Source organism: Podarcis tiliguerta (assembly GCF_965153285.1).
Source record: "Podarcis tiliguerta genome assembly, chromosome: 2".
Lineage (NCBI taxonomy): Eukaryota > Metazoa > Chordata > Lepidosauria > Squamata > Lacertidae > Podarcis > Podarcis tiliguerta.
In genome coordinates, this window is record NC_139535.1 from 86475500 (window position 1) to 86497872 (window position 22373).

Here is a 22373-nt window from a genome sequence, read left to right on the forward strand (position 1 = left end):
AAGAGGGACAGAGAAGCAGCAGACAACAGATTCTGAAAAACGGGGAACAGGTGAGCGAGGTTTGGTTAAGGTGGACCTGTTTTCCTTTGGGATCCTTGGCATATGTGATGTTGTGTTCTCAGTTTCTGCAACCCCCTTCCCATTTGTACGGCTGTAGTTTTGTTTACTGTTGTTGTTTTTTTGGATCAGGTTGTATCTGGCCTAGATTAGTTGAGCAAAACACATTTATGGGAGTATTTGGTATAATCTTTGTACAGATAGAAGGATAGTTGAAACTTCAGGAAAAGCGGATTCATAGCCCATGTTGTTACGATAAAAGGCTATACATGTCATGTGGTTAGATAAAGGAAAAGGTTTCAGCTTATTACAGGAACTGGTGACAGTCAATGAACATTAACTTATTCGGTCATCTCTAATATCTGAGCATCATTTCCTAGTAGATTAGCCATCATGCTCATTTTTCCTTTTCTCCTAATATGTTGCTAAAATTCTTCAGACCAAACAGTTGGCTCACATTTATGACTGGGGGATGTGTGCATTTGCTTATTATTAGTCCATTTATCAAAATCTTGCATAGGACATTTCTTGTCTACCTCCACCCCAAGTCGTTATGGCAAAATAGGAGCTGTATTATATACTGAATATAGCCTTAGAGTGCCAGTAATGGAACAGTTGGGTTCCTCATTATTTATTTATTTAAGGCATTAATATACACATAAACATTAGCATTTCTAGGTACGGTTGATGAAAATCAACCAGAATGCTCAATTAACTAACTAATACTGCACTGTTTTGGTTTAGTCCCACTGAATGTGGCTCTTGGTTCCATCTTTGTATGTGCTCACATGCTGAAGTAAATGGAAGGCTGCATGAGGTGCTTTGCTTTGTTTCAAGAAAATTATGTGGTGTTCCTAATACAGAGAAAGCTACATATATAATTTGCATGGGTGGTTTGGAAATTACTCTGTTATTCGGGCTAAGGAAGTAATTCAGTCAATGTAATCCTGATGACTCAAGCAAGAACACCAGCCTAGCATGGCACCAAGGAAACATGAGGCAGCAAAAAGACATTGGTGGGTGGGTTGCATTGCAGGGATTTGGACCAAATGATCCTTGTGGTCCCTCCCAACTCTACAGTTCTATGATTCTATGGTTGGAGGTGGTTTATTTTGCTTTATTGCCGTTTGATGTGTGTGTGTGTTTCCAGGATGAAGGCTCAATAAACAGATTTGTTTGCAGTGAGAATGGACAACACCAGCTATTTATCGAGCATTCATTCCAAGCTGTTTGGAGGGATGTTAGATGACATTGCATCAAAACAAGTGTTATCGCACACTTCCCAGTGCATTTTTTCTTGTTACTTTTGGGGAAGCAGATTTGTAGCACAGCACCTCCCAATCAGCTATCATTGTGCAACATGAGTTTTCTGTTTGTGACTGAATCCCACCCCAAAATGGTGCCAGACTGAAAGTGTTGTAGTTTTTGTATGTGGTTTGATGCCCCCCTCCCCCTTTTTTTCCTGACCAGGGGAAAAGTCTTATGAGTAGCAGCTATGCAAACATGTTGGGAAATCCTCTACCCACCTAATTTTTAGAAACATTTTCCAGACGATCAGTATTTGGACTGGCTTTTAATAGCTTGAGCTATGCAGTTATTGGATAATCCATACACGTTGTTTAAGCATCTTAATGGTGTTTATTTGTGTGTTACAGTATGTTGATTGTTTTAGTATTGTTATGCCAAACAGGGAGGCTAAAAATAAAAATCTGTTTTAAAATGAAGAAATAGCTCAAGCTACTAAGACTGAGAATATGCAAGGATAATTTGCCAATAAACAATAAAAGAGAATGACTTCATAATCATCTTCAGAATTGGACTTCACTCCATGGTTGAAGCTGGAATTAGTTTTGTCCACTAAAAGCGAGAACTGAACAAATATATAGTTCTATTTCAAATATTAAGTTGCTTGTGAGTCCTATTTTAGCCTATGGTTCCCCCTAGGTTTTCTTTAGAGGGAATAGTTCGTCTTAGCTGCCCTGCTGTTTTAGTTCAAGCAGAAACTCCTTAAGCAGCAACATATGGCTCCACATTAGAGTTGATCAACCTTTAGAGTGCATAAAGGCTGGGACACTGTTATCTGGTGCGGTCTCTTAAGGTACATTAAATAATTTCACCCTGCCACTGACCTGTAGGTAGTGTTAGCAAAATTCAAGCTTGCTGTGGAGGAATAAAAGTGATAGTAGCAGTCTGATCTAGAAACAATTTGACATTATCAGTTAGTTGCATTTTGATGAGATAAATTCAGCCTAAGTTGACCTACCCACATGATGAAGCAACCTTGTGACTTTTCTGTAAGCCTTAAGGTATCAGCCTCATTCTGTCTTCATAAAGCAATGACATTGTGATTTGTTCTCTGAACAGAAATAATGAAAACGCTTGCATGACCACTTCCCTTTCCAACAAAATGGTGGACAATGCCAGCAATTTCCACTTCACAATGATAGCCCTGAGGCTCCACTATTTATCAAGCAGCCGCACTCATCGACATCTACCATTCTGAGTTGGAATAAGTCCATTTTCTGTTTGCTGTGCACTTAAGACACTACTCTACAGACCTGCCTGTAAGCAGCACTTCCTATACTTAGACAGTACACTGGTAACAGACTATGAACCTGCCTGGCTGTAAATTAGGGACTCCCAAAGTAAACAAGCAGATAGCTTTGGCTGAAGATACCTCATTCTAGGAGTGAAAAAAGTCAACGAAACAAAGATAACAACATATAATGTAATATTGATCAATAAAATATGCTTAGCCAGCCTCCAAGCGGCACTTCCCATCACCAGGCAGCAGTTTGCAGCGAGACTGATAACAGAGCATATGCCTGCCTGTTCACAAATTAGGGATTCTCCAGACCTACAGAGGTCTATGTTGGTGGTAGTACAGTACTCTAAAGGGTCATCTTTCATCCCTTGGGGCTGTGTTGTTCATTCAAATAAGGGAGATCTGGCCTCCCTTATCAGCCCATCTTCCAGAGACATATGGCCAGTCTCTCCTCATAGTCCTACTTCCCCATAGTCCTTGTAGTCTCCTACTGTAACTGTAGCATTTGTCCTAGAGAGCAAGCGGAGAGGGCAGCAGCTGCAGAAACTCCCCCTCTTCATCCTTGGTTTTCATTGCCTATTAATGCAGCCAAATTGAAGGCTAATTCTCAAAGTTAAAAGCAACCTTGCCCAGCTGCGCCATAACACTAAGCGCCATTGACAGCCCCCTGTCGTAGCTGCCATGTCAGCTTTGTAGGCTCAGCCACTGGGTGCTGAGCAACTGGAGGGGGCTAGCAGACCTGTCAGGACGCCTCCTTTCTAGGACACAATAATGCCTTGGTAATCGGCAGCATACCCCTATCAGCCCACAGGGCTATTGTCATCCTTATGACAGGGCAGCTGTATTAGAATGTAGGCTTCCAGCTCTGTATTTATTGTTTTCTTGCTGACTTTCAGAGGCAATAATGTTTCTGAATGCCAGTTGCTGGAAACTGCAGGGTGGGGAGAGTGCTCTTGTGCTGGGTCCTGCTTGCGAGTTTCTCACAGGCTTTTGGTTGGCCACTGTGAGAACACGATGCTGGACCAGATGTGTCATTGACCCGATCCATCAGGGCTCTACTTATCTTCCACCCGACTCTTGACTGTCTTGGTTCTTTAGGTCTCAATCCATAAACCATAAGCCTCCTGTTTACCTCCAGGTTTTTATTCTCTGAGAGTTATGTGGAATGCCATGCTTTGGTGAAGGAGCTGCACATTGGTTTGCCATTTGTTCACAAGAGCACACCAGCCAATGGAACTGGCTAACCACCCATTTCCTAACAGCGCATAATACTGTAATTTATAGCCTCAGCTTCTCACCTGAGCAACACATGTGTATATCATAGCCACAGGCCTACTTTTCTAATGTGTTCTAGTTAGTGCTCCCCCCCCCCGAAAAATAGGTGCCGGTACCTGCCATGAGGTTATTACAGTAAGTACCACACTTTTTAACAAAAAGAGGTGCTGGTACCTGAGTACCCCCTGGGAAAACCAACAACCACTGATTCTAATGATGGTTTTGCATCACGTATATAAACAAGAGAGAACGTGATGCATGTTAAAAGTGGAACGAAGTCCTGGGAGAAGAGGCTACACTAGGTGATTTTCCTATTCTATAGCTTGGATTCAAAGGGCTAACAAGGAGGAGCCTGTCCACAGCATATGGCTAGATCTGAGGTCCCTGTTTTTCTGAGCACAGCCTTCTGTGCTGGGCAATTCCAACCCTTTTGGGTGTTTGAGGTGTTCTTTCAGTACAGCAAACCTTAGAATATGTGCAGGCTCACTTGCACACACCTAGGAGGCACTTTGGATCCTGGCCTGTGGTTCTAGTTTGTAAAGCACCATCAGCAGTGGGTAATCCTTTGAAAAGGGGGATAAAGAACAGTCTTTGTGAAGAGGGTTAAAATTCTCTGGAAAAGCATCTATATGCCACTGCAAAGCGCCAGACGAAGGGCAATGGCAGTTGCTGTCCGGTTGATTTGGCTGTTTCCTTATGAGAGAAGAGAAGAACTGCAAAGAGCAGCTGTGAGCCTTGTTGTCTGTCACCACTGATTTTGCTTACATGTCTGTATGCATCCTCCTTCAGTTGCAGCCACTGCTGGATGATACGCCTTTCATTGCCTTACACTTTCCTGAATATCTTCTTGAAACAGACTGGACTTGTCATTTGTAGGACCCTGCACAGGCCACACAACTGTATCTGAGTTAAGAAAGGCACTGTGAACTAATGATGCTCAGTGCAATATTACAAATGTCTACTGTCATTTTGAGTGCCTGGTGAGGCAGAATTTGGCCACTGGTAGGTTCTCATCGCACGACCCTGGTCCTTGCTCTGAAATTAATTGAGCCTTTTTGAAAGCTCTGCCCAGGAATTCTACACAGTAAGCCTTCTCTCTTCCACCCATGGCTGGCGACGTTTTTATCCCAACCTTCTGCCAAATTGAAGTCCAGCATATATGGGTATCTCTCTGAATGCCAGGTGCTGGGAGGGGGAGGAATAATAAGAGCTGGGGGCTGCCACCATTATCTGTGTGTGTGGTTTTCCCAAAAGCATTTGGCTAGCCATTGTGGGAAATGGACTCACTGTGCTAATGGACTTTAGTCTGATCCAGTTAGGCAAGTCTTAGATTTTTATGGGACACAGTCCTCCCAGCCAGTGTCAGCCAGATACATTTTGCTGCCTGAGGAAAAGAACAAGGTGGTACTCCTGCCCATTCCACATACGGAAGCTAACTGGAATGGCCCTTGCAACGACTTCAACACTGGTTTCACTGCACAGCAGAGTAGCTTAGAGGATGCAGGGTAGATTACATGGCACACACAGCTCTGTCCACTCAGCACCCTCAGCAACTACGGCCTGAGTTGCCCCTCTCATTCTGCCTAAGGATAGGGCCAGCTCTGCTGCAAGCATTAAGTCCATTTGGATATCCACTGGATCACACTGGTGCTTTACTAACTAACTGATCCCAATCCACTGAGTGCATTTGCTTCCTGGCAAGTATTCTCAAGACTTCAACCTACGAAGGAAAAGTGTCAGAACTGTATGATGCATAAAGCCCACAGTAGCCTTTGCACAGTTGACTAATTTTACCCATTTAATTTGTCCTGTGAATTTACATCTCATGCTGCCCTCAAGCACAAGCCCCGCGTTCAGTGGTGGTTCTAATTTCTGATTAAAGAAAGTTACATATTTAGATGCCTGAATTGTAGTAACTCTCTTCCTTCTTTCATGACTGGAAGCCAGCAAGGGAGATGGGATGCAACCTGAGGCTGTCAAAGAGAAACACACACTGGCAATGCAAACCTCTAGGCAAGGTTGGATAACTATTAATATCTTTTAGAACTTCAAAGAAGCACTTTATAAGTCTCTGTAAACTGTGAGGGTAGACAGCATGTTAAAACATGGACCAATTTGTCCTCAACTTCCCTGGCCTAGAAGCGTGTTAGATAAAACAAGTAAGAGAATGAGTGTCAGGAAAAATTATAATAAAGATGGAGTCCCTCTGCTGGGGATAAGCAGACTGATTGTGACATGAAGCTGCTTCGAGGGTGTGTTGATGAGAAATATCTTGTGAAACCTGAAGGAAGCTTTGATGTGCTTAAGATTTAGGGTTTCTTTCCATCTTTTATTGGAGAAAATCAAAGAAGATTAGAGCCATTAAATACTGTGTTGTATCAGATGATTAGCAAGTATAATTTCATGCTCACTGGTTTATTGTTTATTTTTTATTTGTATGGTTATTTTTAAGGTGTACAGGAAACTGTTTTACACTGAGTCATTGGTCCATCTACAGAATTTCAGACAGGGAACACTCACAAGCCTATCTGGAAATGCTGGAGATTGAACCAGGGACATTCCTGAAGTGCCTGGAGGCAGTTGGAGGATGGATGGGGGCTAACAGATTGACATTGAATCCTGACAAGACAGAAGTACTGTTTTGGGGGGACAGGGGGTGTGGGGGACTTCCTCTCCTGAATGGGGTAACTGTGCCCCTGAAGGACCAGGTGGGCAGCCTGGGAGTCATTTTGGACTCACAGCTGTCCATGGAGGTCAATTCTGTGTCCAGGGCAGCTGTTTACCAGCTCCATCTGGTATGCAGGCTGAGACCCTACCTGCCTCACCAGAGTAGTGTATGCTCTAGTTATCTCCCGCTTGGACTACTGCAACGTGCTCTATGTGGGGCTACCTTTGAAGGTTACTACAACTAATCCAGAATGCAGCAGCTAGACTGGTGACTGGGAGTGGCCGCCGAGACCACATAACACTGGTCCTGAAAGACCTACATTGGCTCCCACTATGTTTCAGAGGACAATTCAAAGTGTTGGTGCTGACCTTTAAACCCCTAAATGGCCTCACCCCATTATACCTGAAGGAGCGTCTCCACTCCCTTCTTTCTGCCCGGACACTGAAGTCCAGCTCCGAGGGCCTTCTGGCAGTTCCCTCCCTGCAAGAAGTGAGGTCACGAGGCAGAGGGCCTTTTCAGTGGTGGCGCCCGTTCAGTGGAATGCCCTCCCATCAGATGTCAAGGAAATAATCAACTATCTGACTTTTAGAAGACATCTGAAGGCAGCCCTGTTTAGGGAAGTTTTTAATGTTTGATGTTTTATTCTGTTTTAAATCTGTTGGGAGCTGCCCAGAGTGGCTGGGGAAACCCAGCCGGATGGGCAGGGTATAAATAATAAATTGATGATGATGATGATTCCACATGCAACATAGATGCTCTTCCAGTGACAATTACTACAGCTAGTCATGACAATTAAGTGCCCCAGAATGCCTTTCCCATCAGCCCCTCTGCTTTGGTAACATACTGCCTGATGTAGAAGGAGTTCTGGATAACGTGAAAACTTAACATGAACTTTTAAGAATGTTGGTATCATCTTGAGTGCCCTCCTATTATTTGGTTGGCTAAGAAATGTTTGCATTGTTGTCACTAAGCCTACTGTGGAGGTATCATGCATGCAGAAGAATACAGTTCAAACTCCAGAACTGGCATTCTGCTATATGCCCTGTCAAGTGGATTCCCTAGTAGGCTTCATTTTTCCTTGGTCTGTATGGGTGAAAAATAGTTTTGTATTCAGTTTGGCATCCTTGGATGGAGAAGGGAGGAACCCAGGCCAGCTGCTGCCATTCAGCCGGGAATACGTTCAGTTGAAGGTTCTGCAACCTTTGAGCCTGGGTTTTGTGCATGACGGGGTTGTGCAAGGAGTTGGCTTGAACAGAAGTCATGTGAGACAAAGAGATGACAGATCATTTGTGGACCTGGGGACTTAAAAGGGTTGGTTGTGGTGTGGGAAGAACCTTAACAACTATTATCAACCCATTTTGGTTCTACACACAAGTTGTGTTCCTGATGTTTCCATGCTGTGTGTGTTTTGTGTCACATCCGCATCCTAACCACGAGCTCGGTTGCATTACCGGTAGGCAAAAATTTCCATTATTTCTCCCAACCAGGCAGCCTTCTGTGAAATCTCAGCATGGTTGACCTATCATTTTGCTAGCAACTGTTTTCATTTTTGTTAAGGAAGTGGCATCATGTCATGCTACGCACACGCTCTCTCTCTCCCTCTTTTTGCAGAAACTTGTTCCTGGCTGTATAAGCCAGCCAGCTCCGTGAAGCAGAAATGACACATTGTGGCAGCTGACATCTCTAAGGAGAATTTAGCATGAAAACACAGCAAGCCTGCAGCTGGCTAGCATGCCACTAACAGGCCGCTCTGCCAATCGAAGGCAACCAAGGGATGGCCGGCTGGGGACAGGAGTGCCAAAGAGTTTGCTCTGGATCTGCATGGCAGACAGCAGGGCTTGGGGGCCTCAAATGGCCAGATGTGCTTCGAATTCTCTGGCCCAGTTCTCGTGAGGCAACTTGGTGACGCAGAAGGAAGTGCTCCTTTTCCCCAGGGAACTAGGTGTTAGGTGCGCTTCTGCTCCCAACAGCAGACAGGGGCAGGTGGGTGTTGTTCAGAATCACCATGAGGCAAATAGTGAATACACCTGAGAGCACCGAGCCTGTAAGCAAAGGAGTCCATTGTAATCAATGGGTGTCAAGCTTCAGGGAAGTGGATTGGCAGGTGTTTGGTACAGCTTCAGCCTGCAGCAAAGAGAATGTGTAATAAATACAGCGGAAACCCTTAAGGCTCTGTCATGTGTTTTCTGCATGGAAAACATAGGTAGTGGATATAATAAACATGGCAAAATCTCTCACATAGAAGTACCACGTTTGGAGACCAGTGTGGCCAGGATTGACATTTTACCGACTATATATGTTGCATAGGTGCTGTTGCTTTTTGCATCCATACCTATGTAAGATTGAGTACTGTAATGCTCTCTGCATGGGGCTGCCCTTGGAAGTGACTCGGAAGCTTCAGAGGATGCAAACTGTCTGCTTGCCTCCTAATGATGCTTTTAGGTCCAATTCTAGGCATTTTGTGCATACCTTGACATCCTTCATGGCCTTCAGGAGCTGCCTCTCCCTACTTCAGCCCTGTGAATTCAGCCTCTGTGTGGCTGTGCTTCATGAAGGTTGGGTGCCAGGGGCAGAGCCTTAGCTGCAGCAGCCCCAAGGTTATAGAACAGCCTGAGGGCTGCCTTGCCTTCTAGACACGATCTGGCCAGGCAAAACCCCTGAAGGAGAGGAAAATACAGGGTGTGCCTGGTGAGAGGGTAGCCAGACTCTTAACAAACTGCACCCTCTCACCAGGCACACCCTGCATTTCCCCCTCCTTCAGGGGCGGAATTTGGCACCCAGGCCTGTGGTTCCCCATCCCCATTACAGAACAACTATGTTGAGGTCAGAGGGTGTCTCTCTCTTCTCTGCCGTAGGCTGTGAAACGGTTCTGTTCTCTGACTACCCTTTGGGGAGCCTGGTTGCTGGTCTGTTTCGTGGGGCCTGATCGTTTTAGCTGGAGGCTGTTGTAGCTGAAATGGCTGATGGATTGTATTTTAAATTGGTTGGAATTGCATTTTAAAATGTGTGTTATTCTGCGCAGAAGAGACATAACAATTTTTCGGATAACGAGGCCTGCTAAGAGCTGGCTCCTGACAGCGTAGAGTCAAGAAGAGGCAGCATGAGGGTAAAGTGAGCAGTGCAGTCCAGTCATGCGCCCCTGCACATCTTCAGGGCCCCTCTCTGCCCCTTCAGACTTTTCACTGCAGTATTACCAAGGACCCTCATGCAAACTTGTTAGGAAGGTGCAGCTTTTAGATTCTGGGCTTTGTGTTCTTTCGGTGAGTGGGGGACTCTTTAGATAGTAAATCAGAACCTCATAAGTCAGTCTTGCTGCATTTGGGACTTTCTGCAAATTCTGCTGAGTAGGCCCTGGACCTCTTCACCAACCCCTGCCCTGATGGCACACCTGAGCAGCCCATCCCAAGGATGACCCTATTCCGCTCTCAAAATGCACACAACCTCCCCACAAGTGTGCTCAGTCATGAAAAATATTGCAATTTTTTAGGGGGTACAACTGGAGTAAAGCTTTTATTCCCTTCTTTCTGAAAAGAGCTGTCTTCTGTAGCAATTTCGGGAAAATGGGGTAATGTGAAGAGGTGATCAACGCATGGTCTGCATAGCCTGTGGTTTTGACGATGGACAAGCCTCCTGTAACTGGAAGGTTTCTGTCTTCTTCAAGCAGACTCTGACTGGATCATGTCTTCTGGGTCCCCGGACTACCTGGCTCCCAGGCGCTCCAGGGCTAACTTGCCCTTATTATGCATCCAAACCGCTAGCGTTTCTCTCAGTCGCAAACACAGAGATGGATCTCTGTTTGTTTTTTAGCCTACCAGCAAAGTGCTGGTTATGCTTTAGCAGGCCCACACATTATTTATTGTCTAGGAAAATTGCAAAATGAAACAATAGACCTTGACAACAGCTCATTATTTTCTAGCTTATTTACAGTCATACATAGAACCCCCTATAAAATTTTAGAGAGGCAGTAGACTTTTGAACAAGAGGAGCTGCATTTCTAGCTAGATTTGTAGCTGTTTTATAGAATCCCATCGCTAACTTGAAAGTCTGGGGTTTTTTGATATAGTTTCTGGCTTCAATCTCCCCCCCCCCCCATGATATATCAGCCAATTAATAGATCAGTCTATCACCAAAGATGCTCAGAAACAGAAATCAAATGAAGGGAAACTTAACATTTTGTAAACAAAAGAAGAAGCATTATGGTATTGCAGAGTACTATAAAATGTTGAGATAGATATTTAAAAGAATAATTTATACCTTTTTAAAAAATGAAAGAATCCTAATACATTAGACCACACCCAGCATCCAGTTTTCCATAGAGATCAACCACATGATTAGCTTGATTATACGTGTATGTGTTTTCTTCCAAAGTATTTCAGTACTTTGGGCTATGCCCATGAAACATGTAAAACTGAAGCAGAGCTTTTATTGGACTCCCCTTCTTCAACATATTTCTCCTAGCTATTTGGGTTTTTTATTGCATGGTATCCTTATAATCAAAAAAGAAAGCATTTGGCATCATTCTACTGTGTTTCAGTTTGGTTACAAACCACTAAGTGATTTCAGACATCCCAAACTCAGTGCAAGATATTAGAGACTTCCCTGAGCAAGATCTTGGTTTTATTGCATGCACAGATAGATAGATATAACATTTTTGTTGTTTTGGCATGAACCATTAGGGGCTTCCTTTTGAAAGCCATAATATGGCATATAAATTATTTTAGAAAAGTGAGGAGCAAAAGACAATTGGGTCAAGGCCAAGAGACTTGACTGCATACACACCACACATTTAAAGCATCCCAGTCCCAGGCTAGGGGAAGTGGGCACTGTGCCCGCCCTTCCAGGTGTCCCGGGACAGAAGGGCACCTGGGTCAGTACTGTGCAGGTGTGTAGCTTCTGACTGGCCACATGCACTCAGTGAAGTCGACTGTGTCAGTGGGCTGCTGCACGCTTTTGCCAGTCGGAAACTGTACAGTGTTTACCGAGATGCTTCCACTATGGCCACAAGCTATATGCAGATGAGAAGAAGGGGAAATTTTCATTCAGATATGCTGCTCAGGTGTCTTGTGAAGCCCCAGCACAGTGGGAGAAGTTGGCAAAATCACTCTGGTGTAGAGACAATGTGCAGCCCCCGCCCTGCTCCAAACCAAAATCCCGACTTAGCTGTAGGTAAGATCCCAAAGCGCCAACTACTTGATCCCATTTCTCAGTGGCATTTGTTTGCTTTGGCTAGCTGTTTATATCGGACTGGGAGAGAGGAAGAAGCTGCTGAATTGGGCAGTCCATCAGAGTCTCCAATCTAATCCGTTTAAGGAGCTGGCTATATATTCCTATCCCATTTGGAAAATGAAAAAGGACACGCTGACACGACCTTGTGGTCGCCTGAAGCACGCTGCAGGCAGAAATGGAATTGTGCATCTCTTTGCCCTTCAAAGTTAGTGGGGGAGCGAAGAGATTTGCCACAGACTGTCTCTGTAGAGCTATGAGGAGAGACAGCCGGAGAGGAAAAATGCTGAGATGGGGTAGGATAAGGCCATCAAGAAGCCACTGTAACCCAGTCAACAGCACTGGCCCTTGGGGAGGCATCTTGGGAAAGGGAGATAAATGCCACCCAATTTCTTGGATTTTAAGCATACGGTTTTTAATTCTTAGTGAGACCAAGGACACCAGCATTTATAGGATCACAGAGTTGGATTCTTCTACTGCTGCTTCTTCCATGGCAGTCGGGGCCCTTTATAGGCAAGGCCAGATCAAGTCTATGACAATCTGCCGTAGAATAGAACAGAATCAGAAAGTTACTCCCGCCTCACTTCCCCAACACAATAGGAAGCTGAAAAGAATATCTAGAGATCTCACTCCATCTGATTTATTGAAGCCCTTTCCTGTTTCAAAGAAGAGTTTGCCGAAGATGCATAGGCACTGTGTCTTTGGTCGCCCCCCCCCCCCGCCACCCCAGTAATAAACCAAGTAAAGAAATAAGTAAAATATTTGCAGATATTTTTAAATTCCCATCATTTGCAACTTAGGAAGCTATTTCACTCTGTCTTACAATAGGGGAGGTGCTTCTGTCAACATGTAGACAAGAACTGTATCAGTCTAAGGAATCTAATGGGTTATAATCTGACCAGCTGCCAGAAGCAGGTCTTTCCTATACCTTCAGCATCACTGCAACATTTATGGGCATTCTTGGCACTCAGTGATGCATTCCCACCCCCATATAAGTACACAGTTGATGTTTAGTCTCATGTGTGGATATCAGTTAAATGCTGCACTTGCATCCCACCACCAGTGGCAAACAGTGAGTGCCCAGCTCTCACTAGCACAGACGCTGCAGGGGGTTGCATACACACATTTGCCCCCCCCCAAAAAAAATACCCCATTCAACATGTTCATGGACACCTCTCCGTTGGGCGCCATTGCCATTATAAAAGAACAAGGGAGGCATTCATGGTGAGTTCTGGCACCTCTTCCAAGAAAAATTGCACTGTAGGTAGGCATTTTGCTAGACAAAACCACCCCCGTGGGTCCCATCCCTTAGTCCTACTCACATGTCCAAGAACCAGAAATCAACTAGGCTTTTCACCTTTTACGTTGCCTAGGATGGTTGCTCCCCCACCCCCAGCCATGCATGCTACATTTTCTGAGAGGTGAGGCCAGCAATATATTTTTAAAATCTGAAAAAGAAGGGGAGGGGTAAAGGAACTGCTGTGAAAAGGGATGACTGAAGCGGCTGTTTCATGTACTCCACCTCCCGAATCCAAAATATTAAATGGATGGTTCATTAGCTAGAATTCTAATTGTGCTGATTGGGAGAAAATGGCAGGTCTAATCCCCCTCCCATAAAGAAGATAGCTAGTCTTTCAAGTTTAGCTCCATAAGAAAGGAAGAAAGAGCAGGGAAACCAATATGAAGTAATATGAATTGTGTATTTTGGGCACTCTCCCATCCTTTCCTGCTTAGGGGGAAGGCTAGCAGCTTCATTAGTATTTCAGTTTCCCTGGCAACAAGGGTACCAAGTCTCTCTTCTCCCCCCCCCCTCAATTTTGCTGTGAGTCTGACCTCCTTTGCCAACGAAGGAACAAATCCTTCAAAGTGAAATGTCAGTCATTTCTCCCAGCTGTGACTCATTTAGCAATGTTGTGGGAGGAAAGAATTGGGCAGAGCTGCCAGGAGTTTGTGGCCTCATATTGATGTGGGCATATTTGCGAAGATGCGCAGGGCAGAGGTGGGGGGAGATTGGGAAAGCTGCTTCATTCTTTTGACATGCACAGAGAAATAATAATATTTCGGGAATTATAATAGTTTGCCCATGGCAGCCTATGGGATATATCCCGCCCCCTCCAAAAACAAGGTTTTTTTTCCGCTATGCTGTGATTCTTTTGTCATTTTTAGCAAAACGAAGAGAGAATTGAGTACATTTTGATACTAGCATCCCAGTTGACAGGCATTAGAAGAGAGAAAATCTGCATGGTTGTAGACTTGTTCAGTTTTGTATACCCCTGTAAAATCCTTCATCTCTCCCACTGCTTGAATAATCAACTTTCTCTTAAAGTCCTCGCCATTTTCTCACATCACACCAGCTTCAGGGTTCTGTTTCTCCAGTTTCAAATTTCTGACTACCCTTGACCACAGGTGCTCCTTCCTTTTCTCTCTCTGCCTCATGGCAGATTGTCTGCCCCTTTCTCCTGCTTCCGTCTCGGTGCCTTTTTGCTCTCCTGCTTCCTAAGCCTACATCAATTTCCTTCATTGTGTTGAATAGGCTGCCTCTTTCAAGACCTCCCTGAAGTCCTCTTTCTTTCAGGAACCACCCTGATGTCACTGTCACCACATTGCCTGACCTGTGCCTGATCTCACTCCCATCCCTGTCTACTCCTTTTGCAAATGGTAAAGCCCCAGGACAAGGAGCTTATGTGGAGAAGCATTTGGACATGTCGCCTTCCCCCGACCTGCAGCCAGAATACACTGTTTCTTCTGTTCATCCAGTGTGGCTCTTGCTCTGTGAATCAGCAGCCCTCGTTTGTAATCTTAATTGCAATAAGTGTTAAAACAAAAAAAGGCAGCAGGCTTGCAAGTAGACATAATTTAGAACTAATTTGTGTCTGCTAACAACCATGCCATAAAGTACCTCCGCATTTTTATAGGGCCTAAGGTGATGTTTGTCTTAATTGCCGCACACAGAAGGAATTTTTAAACAATTGTTTGACTTAACTGGAAGAAAAAGACGAGAAAGCTGTGTGGGGTTCCAAACAAAGAATTTTAACTTGTTTATTTGACTTGATAATCTCACTGATGTTGGGAGAAGGGACTGGCCAGGAGGGACTGTCATAGAGGATGCTTTGGTTATGGCCCCTGGCTGGAGAAGGCCTCTTCAGTTCTGGGCAATATTTCAGCCTGGCTGCTGAGTGCAAAAGGACCAGCAGCTTCCTTTTTTGCTCTGCATTTATGTATTCAAGTCCAGACTCTTTTTTTCCTTTTGTGATAGTGAATTTATTTTTGTTTGCTAAATCATTGGTTTATATTGTGTGTGAATTTACTGATGCATTCTGTAAATTGGTTTTTCTCCCACCCACCCCCAACCCGGTGTTCTGTATTTTGATGATAAGTGGAGATTTGTTGTATGCCAGTTTTGCTGTAGCTCACTGTGTAAAGGCAATGACATATAAATAAACCCAACCCTTCAGTCCTGGGAGGGTATGTCTCTCAAAGGCGATGATTGGCCACGATAGCTAGATTTTATTTATTTCATTTTTATGGCGCATGTACGGTTTAATTGTCAAAATCTCCATGCAGTTTGCATTGGGCATAAATGAGGTCTCCATGACCAAAGGTAGTAGAACTTTGAAGTCCAGATGCTGGGGATAAATCAGAAAGGTTGGCCACCATCGCTTTCGTTGCACTGTTTGTGAGCTTCTCAGAACCACCCATCTGGTTGCTGTTGGAAACAGAATGCTAGCTACCGCAGGTGGACCTTGACCTGCTCTAGGAATAATAATAATTTTATTTTTTTATTCCCCAGCCACTCACGGCAGTCAAGTTCTTATCAGATCAATATTACATTGGTAATAAAGATCAGTGAAAGAACAAGTGATTTGCATGCGAAAGGTCCCAATTCTCAGCATCACCAGATAGGCATAGGAAAGACTCTTACGTGATAACACCAAGGACCAGTCAGTATAGACCATGCTGAGCTAGACCGACCAATGTTCTGACTTACTATGTTCTGACATAGTAAAGCAGGGTACTGCATTCCTGTGCCACACACACCATACCCAAATCCTCTTCCAACATGTCAGTTCTGTTTCAGCAACCTGTGAATAATAGGAGTGAGGGTTTCCCCACCTTTACACTGTGAAGGCAGAGAATGTCTACAGCTCTACACAGAACGAAATGGACATGTGTAGTGTCCATGGACTATGTAGCTGAGCCAAACTTTCTTAGAGGGAATTTTTCTGAGAGAATTTGATTCTTTTCCTTTTTCTCACCCCCCCCCCCCCAGCCAAAGGTGTTGTAACGGATAAATTTCTTCGCCACTTATTTCCATGTTGTTGCATTTTAGGATGAATGTTGTTACTGCTATAACTGTAAAACCAATTTTTAAAATAGGTTATAAAACAAGGGAAAAGGCTGACCATACTCCTCCCCCCCCCCCCAAAAAAAATTTCCATCAGTTTTGGGGGTGGGTGAGTGGGCACAATTCCTCCTTCAGTGCTCCATCGCAGCGAATGCAAACGGCGCTCAGGCTGTTGCTGCCACTGCCACTATTCAAAACGCAGGTAATGGCAACAAAAATAAAAGCCCTTAGGGGTAAAAGGAAAATAGATGCTGTGCTGCTACTGATAGTGAGGCCACCTTGGGAAGCGTGTGGAGAATTTCTCTTCTGCCTGTAAAGATTTGGTGAAATGGTTCCTCCTTACTACCCGATTTCAGAAACGGAAGAGGCTATTAATGTACTGTTCACTGCCACCAGGGATAAGACTGGGATTATTATATAAGTGCCCAGGACAGGAGCAGCAAGTAAGCAGCAGCAGCAGCAGCAGCAGCAGCAGCAGCAGCAGCAGCAGCAGCTAAGTGTTGATTGACAAGATGCCTGTCAGTGGCTTCCTTTGACTACTATGTGATCTCAAGAGCTTTCGCAAGTCCCTTTGTCGAACCTGCACCTTTCTTGCCCCTTCTGCTCGCTGCCTCACATGAAAAGAATGACCTTATTAGTCTGCCGCCTTCTTTGGCAGGGACTTTACTTCATTTGCCTGAATTTCTAAACCCTTTCCCACGTCCCCCTTAATCTTCCAGAACTTAGAAAACAATGGGCTGTTTTCAAACTATCCGGTTAGCTTACCTGGCATCTTAATTAGACTCAGATACATGTTTCACAAGCCAGGTTGCAGCCTGTGACACCCTGTGCTGCTAAAAGGAGACAGCAGCTAAGTGTTTTTGATAAAACCAAAACTCTCTCTTCCCAGACCCTTACTCCCCCCCCCCCAATCTCTTTCTCGCACCACCTCATCAGAAGCCAACTAGGGTCAGTTTAATAGGCTCTGGGGTGAAACAGCAAAGGAAGGAGAGATCATGTGAGAGCAAGTGGCGGTGATAGGGTCATTGCTATGCACTTGCCAAGGGGCCCTGAGCGCTCTCTTTTCCTGGGCCTTGGAACTGATCCATATAGTGATTCATTGAACTTGGGAGCTCTCCACGGAAACAAGAGGCAAAATAATAATAATAAATCCACCATCTATTGTATTTATCCTCGCATTAAATGAAAAGATGTAAAAGACTCTCTAATGATGCAAGGCTTCATGTGCTGAGCAGGTGCCTCACTAATTTTTATCTATTGGCAAGCACATAAAAGCTTTTGTGTGTGGAGAGATGCAGCAAAAATGTTTTCATGGAAGTGAGGAGCTGGGGCAGTAGTGAACCATCCCATTGTGAAATGTCTCTTGCTCCATTATGACTGAATTCAGAGGAATTTCCCATACGGATGAATCATGATGCCCCCAAATCTCTGCACCAAGTGGGTTCTCTGTATCTTTCGTACATTTACCGCTTGGGTCTGCTTAGCACCTCACTTGATCACTTTGTTAGAAAATTATTCCCAAAAATTGTGTTTAGCATTTAAGTATTATATTGGCCACTTGACTATCATCATATGAAGACTGAGGTATAAATTCCCTAAATTAATAAACAATTGTTGTTACTGCTGTTCTTACATAAAACACCCAACAAGCCCTGTTTGCACAATATTTGTGTTTTCTGCCTGCAACACCCCACCATATTCAATTCGTGTATGTTTATTTTCCATGTGCATTGTGCAAACATGGTTGATTGCATGTTTTCACCAATACAATGCTGTGTTCAATCCACCACAACACCCCTCTCCGCCTCCTGGCTGTCTCTTACATTCTTGAGAGCTGAGAACAGACAGTCAAATAATCCAGCTTCATAAGAGTTTTATGGCTGGTAAATGTGTATCATACAGTGTACAAATTGTACTCTCTGCCTGTAGGCCTGCAATTAGGAGTGTACACTGTACGATATTAATTACCGTGCCATGCTCTTATCCAAGCAGGCTCGGCTTAGCTGCTGGATGGGCACGAGCTATTAATTACAGCATGAATTAAGATTTTCAGTGCAAACCCAAAATGTGTGCATGCAGGGCCTGGTTAATTATTGCGGTTATTATTTATTATTATTAATTGTTGTTCTGGCTGACACCAGGGCTATCTCGGTTTCTCAAATGTGCTACCAGGGACGTGCGACATGCCCAGTGAGGCATAGGAGTAGATTGTGGGGACAGATAAGAAAGGGGGGAAATGGATGGGGTGGTGGTAAGACAAGTAACTCCTTGTGCACTGGAGACCTGAGGACACAGAGAAGCTAAGAAGAGTAGTCTGGGCTGTGAGGTGGGTACAGAATTTGATTAAGAGTGATCAGCTGCAGTTACTCATCCAGCTTGGATAAGTGATCATCATGTTAAAAACCTCCCAGCACCCCAGGCATGCTAGGGATCTCTCTGAGCAGCCTTCATCATCCTGTGCTGGCTGGGGCAGATGGGAGGTTGCAGTCCGAAACACCTGGAAAGCGCCAGGTCTAGCCAGGGACCACATTGCGCTGATGTGGATCCTCTTCCTTTTACTCAGCTGCCACAATGGTTGATTTCCATCAGGCTTAATTCAGGGGGGTAGAAAGGTCAGAAGGAGGTCTTAGTGAAACCCAAAATGCCTACACCACCTTCCATTTTGGTCAAATCACGATAGCCTCCTCAACCATCTGAAACCAGTAGCTAAGACAGAGCAGGCCTCTTCAGCCCCACTATAATTCAATCACTGTCATACACAGCCTTCAGGGAGCAGAGAATCCTTTGTAGGGCGACAAGGTCTCCTGCACCTTCAACATGTCATGCAGAAGAGGGCATTTTCACACATGCAGCTTTTCTCGGTCCTTAAGACACTATGTCATGATGAGAAGCTGCATTTTTCCAAAAGTCACTTCCGCTCATGCACAGTGTTTAAAGGGCATGAATGCCCAAGGGGGGGGGGGTTCTCTGGTGTTTTGCATCCACCTCCAGCCTTTGATGCCTGCAGTGCCTTGAGTTGCGAAAGGCGCCTCTTGTTCTGCTTGCAGCCTCTGATTACATATGCAAACCATCGTGTTGGTTTCTGTTTTGCCCTCCCATCCCAAGCTGTTCTTGTTTTGTAATATCAATTAGACAGGGGGCAATTAGCTGCAGTCTGAGTTAAACTGAAAGCTGTGCTCATAAGCAGCTATTGATAAATAGCTGCGTTGCTACGGCAGAGCAATTAACATCCAGGGCTGCTTTTGTCTAATTCAAGTTTTTATAGCTTATTATCAGATGATACAAATGCTGGCTCCCTGCTTCCAAGGCAGTAATGAGAGCTCTCCACCATGAGCCTTCATCTTTGATATTGGAGTTATTGGCTAAATACAGGCTCTTAATGCATCACCATAGCAACAGGAGAATGGAGCCAAGCACTTGCATAGAAATGGGGATGGGGGGGGCATTGTGTTCCCTGGTGTGACCACTTCTAGTGCTGTTATTCCTTTAAGGTCTGCTGACCTCTTTCGCCCTACCAAGATGGTCTCTCTTGCGGAGTTGAGATTTGCCTGGTGCATTGTGGACTGCTTCTCACAAACAGTGCACAAGTAATGACAAATCTCCGTCTGGAGTTCAGACTGTGGGTGCATAGTTGTGCTTGCCACCATATAAAATCAATCAATCAATCCCTGCAGGGAGAGAATAAGCATGTCAGGGAGCTGTCTTCTCTCCAGCAGGCTAGTTTTCATGTGAACCTACACCTGCAACAACTTTGTTTGCTATTTGTCAAAGAACTGGCCCTGCAGTGCCAAGGTGAACCTTGTCCTTGGTGACTCTGAGGTGAGTATTATATACCACCATGACAACCAAAGACTGTCAGGCTAACCAAGAAATGTCCTTATGTCTGCTGTCTGCAAAGCAAGGGGCTGTTACTGCAGGGAGGTGAGGTTGATGACTGTAAAAGGCAGGCATAGGGAAACACCTTCATTGCTCTGTGGCAGTGATGTGAACACACTAGCAACGAACGGCGCAATCCTTTGCATGTTCAATGGAGCTTGCTCCCAAGTAATGTATACAGGATTGCAGCTGAAGATTTCAGTCCTTTAAAGCAGCCCCACATTGCAATTCTATGTGCTTACTGTGTCCACTGGGAATTCCATTGAACTAGTATAACTCAATTCTAAGTTGCACTGAGTTTCATAAGACTGAGTAAGAATTAGGAAGTCCGCACTACTCAAATCTCAGTTGTTATGTGGCCTCAGTAGCCAGTAGGCAAGATTCAGCCCCCCTCCCTTATGGGGATCATGTTGCAACAGCCTTGCAGGGCTGTTGTAAAGGATGCGGGTGGCACTGTGGTCTAAACCACTGAGCCTCTTGGGCTTGCCAATTAGAAGGTCGGCATTTCATATCCCCGCAACGGGGTGAGCTCCCGCTGCTCAGCCCCAGTTCCTGCCAACCTAGCAGTTTGAAAGCACGCCAGTGCAAGTAGATAAATAGGTATCACTGTGGCGAGAAGGTAAACGGCATTTCCATGCGCTCTGGTTTACGTCATGGTGTCCAGTTGTGCCAGAAGCAGTTTAGTCATGCTGGCCACATGACCTGGAAAAATGTCTGTGGACAAATGCCAGCTCCCTCGGCCTGAAAGCGAGATGAGCGCCACAACCCCAGAGTCGCCTTTGACTGGACTTAACCATCCAGGGGTCCTTTACCTTTACTATGCTGATCTGCCTTGCAGGGCTATTGTAAAGATTACTGAGTGTGAAACACTTTGAACACTCGGAAAGTGCTCTACAAAGATTGGTTTTGTTATTAAATGTTTTTAAAATGTGTTTTAAAATAAACACTATTACAAAGAAAAGGTGTCTATTGACTCTGGATCAGCCCCTAAATTGCTAGAGCCCTTTTTTGTTTGTTTACATATGTACTTTCAAGGGATAGGGGTATGGATAAAGCAAATCATGGACCAAAACATCCATTCATTATTGCCCTGTATTCATTTTTATAAATTGCAAATCCTGAGCAATCCTGTCTGCTCTGATTTTTGTGGTTGGGGAGGCATGCATCTTTCCCAGCCTATGTACTTGCAGCTTTCTGTTTTTTCATTTCAGCATATGTAAAGGCTCCAAGCTCTCACTGTAAATCATCAGTTCAAATGCACATCTGCAAAACGGCTCCTGGTGTGATAGGTTTGGTATAGAACATGGAACACGGGAAAGGGATTGAGCAAGTGGCTGGGGGAAAAGGAAGCAATATAATTATGCAGTGGTTTGGGCTACACATGGATTTTTTTGTGGCTTGTGTCCAGTATCCTTCACTGATGGTTTCAGGCCTGGGAAATATGTCCAACACCCCTGGCATCACATTTGCACTTCGATAACTATTGCAAGGAGCAGAAAGTATTTGAGCATTAGCGTATGATGAGATGAGAATCTAAGGACTGTCTGAGAGTATACTTTTCTGTTCTTTCTCCAGTATCTGTGCTGCATCCCACAGTTTGAGAAATGTGGTGTATGATGTTTATTGACATTTATGTCACAGTGCGACCCAGGGTATAGGAGGGGAGCTGATGCTGGCTCTTATATAAGGATGCATGACACTGGGGAGAATAGATGGCTACTTTCTGTGATCCCTTTGATCATTCCAGCTAGTCTCTATCGCTTATAAATCCATGTTCCTTTTTATGCAGCGTTCTCCTGCTTTTCGAAGCAGCCTTTAATCTCATCATTTAAAGAACACATGCTTTCCATGCTGCCTATCCTAACCTGAAGGGCAGAGCATCTGTTCAAACAAGCAAACTTAGGGGTGAGTGCACAGCCACTTCGCCCCATCCACTCTGCCTGTTGCTTTGTGCAAACTCCACGCCTCTAAAGAAGGTCCTCTGTTCATTGCTTGAGGAGCAAGGCTTTTTTTGTATGTTGAGACCACATCACCTCTCTCAGTTCAAGGTACTTCAGTGTGAAAGGTTTATCCTTCCCACTTTCCTCTTAGAAAAAAAGGGGGATGTTGGGAGAGTGATGGAGTCGCAGGCTCCTGGTTTAGCTGCAGGAGAAGCAGATCGTGGAATAATTATTTAGGCAAGGTTTGCAAATGGCCTGGTGTGGTGAAAGAGCTCAGAACCAATTTTGCACTTCGCTTTTTAAACTCCTGAAACTCTTGAGATTTGTTGACAAAAATATGCATGTGTTGAATTCGTTGAAAATGGAGTCCTCAGAGTATGCACTGAAACCATAATCATGGAAGGATCAGGCCCTCCTTCCATGCTCATTTTGGGGAAACCCCAG

General features: G+C 44.6%; 1 long non-coding RNA gene across 1 annotated transcript in view; it reads left to right on the forward strand.

Annotated features, from left to right (window-relative positions):
* LOC310672018 overlaps nucleotides 1–22373 on the forward strand; it is a 43870-nt gene that overhangs the window by 581 nt on the left and 20916 nt on the right. The gene's annotated exons all lie outside the window — the stretch shown is intronic.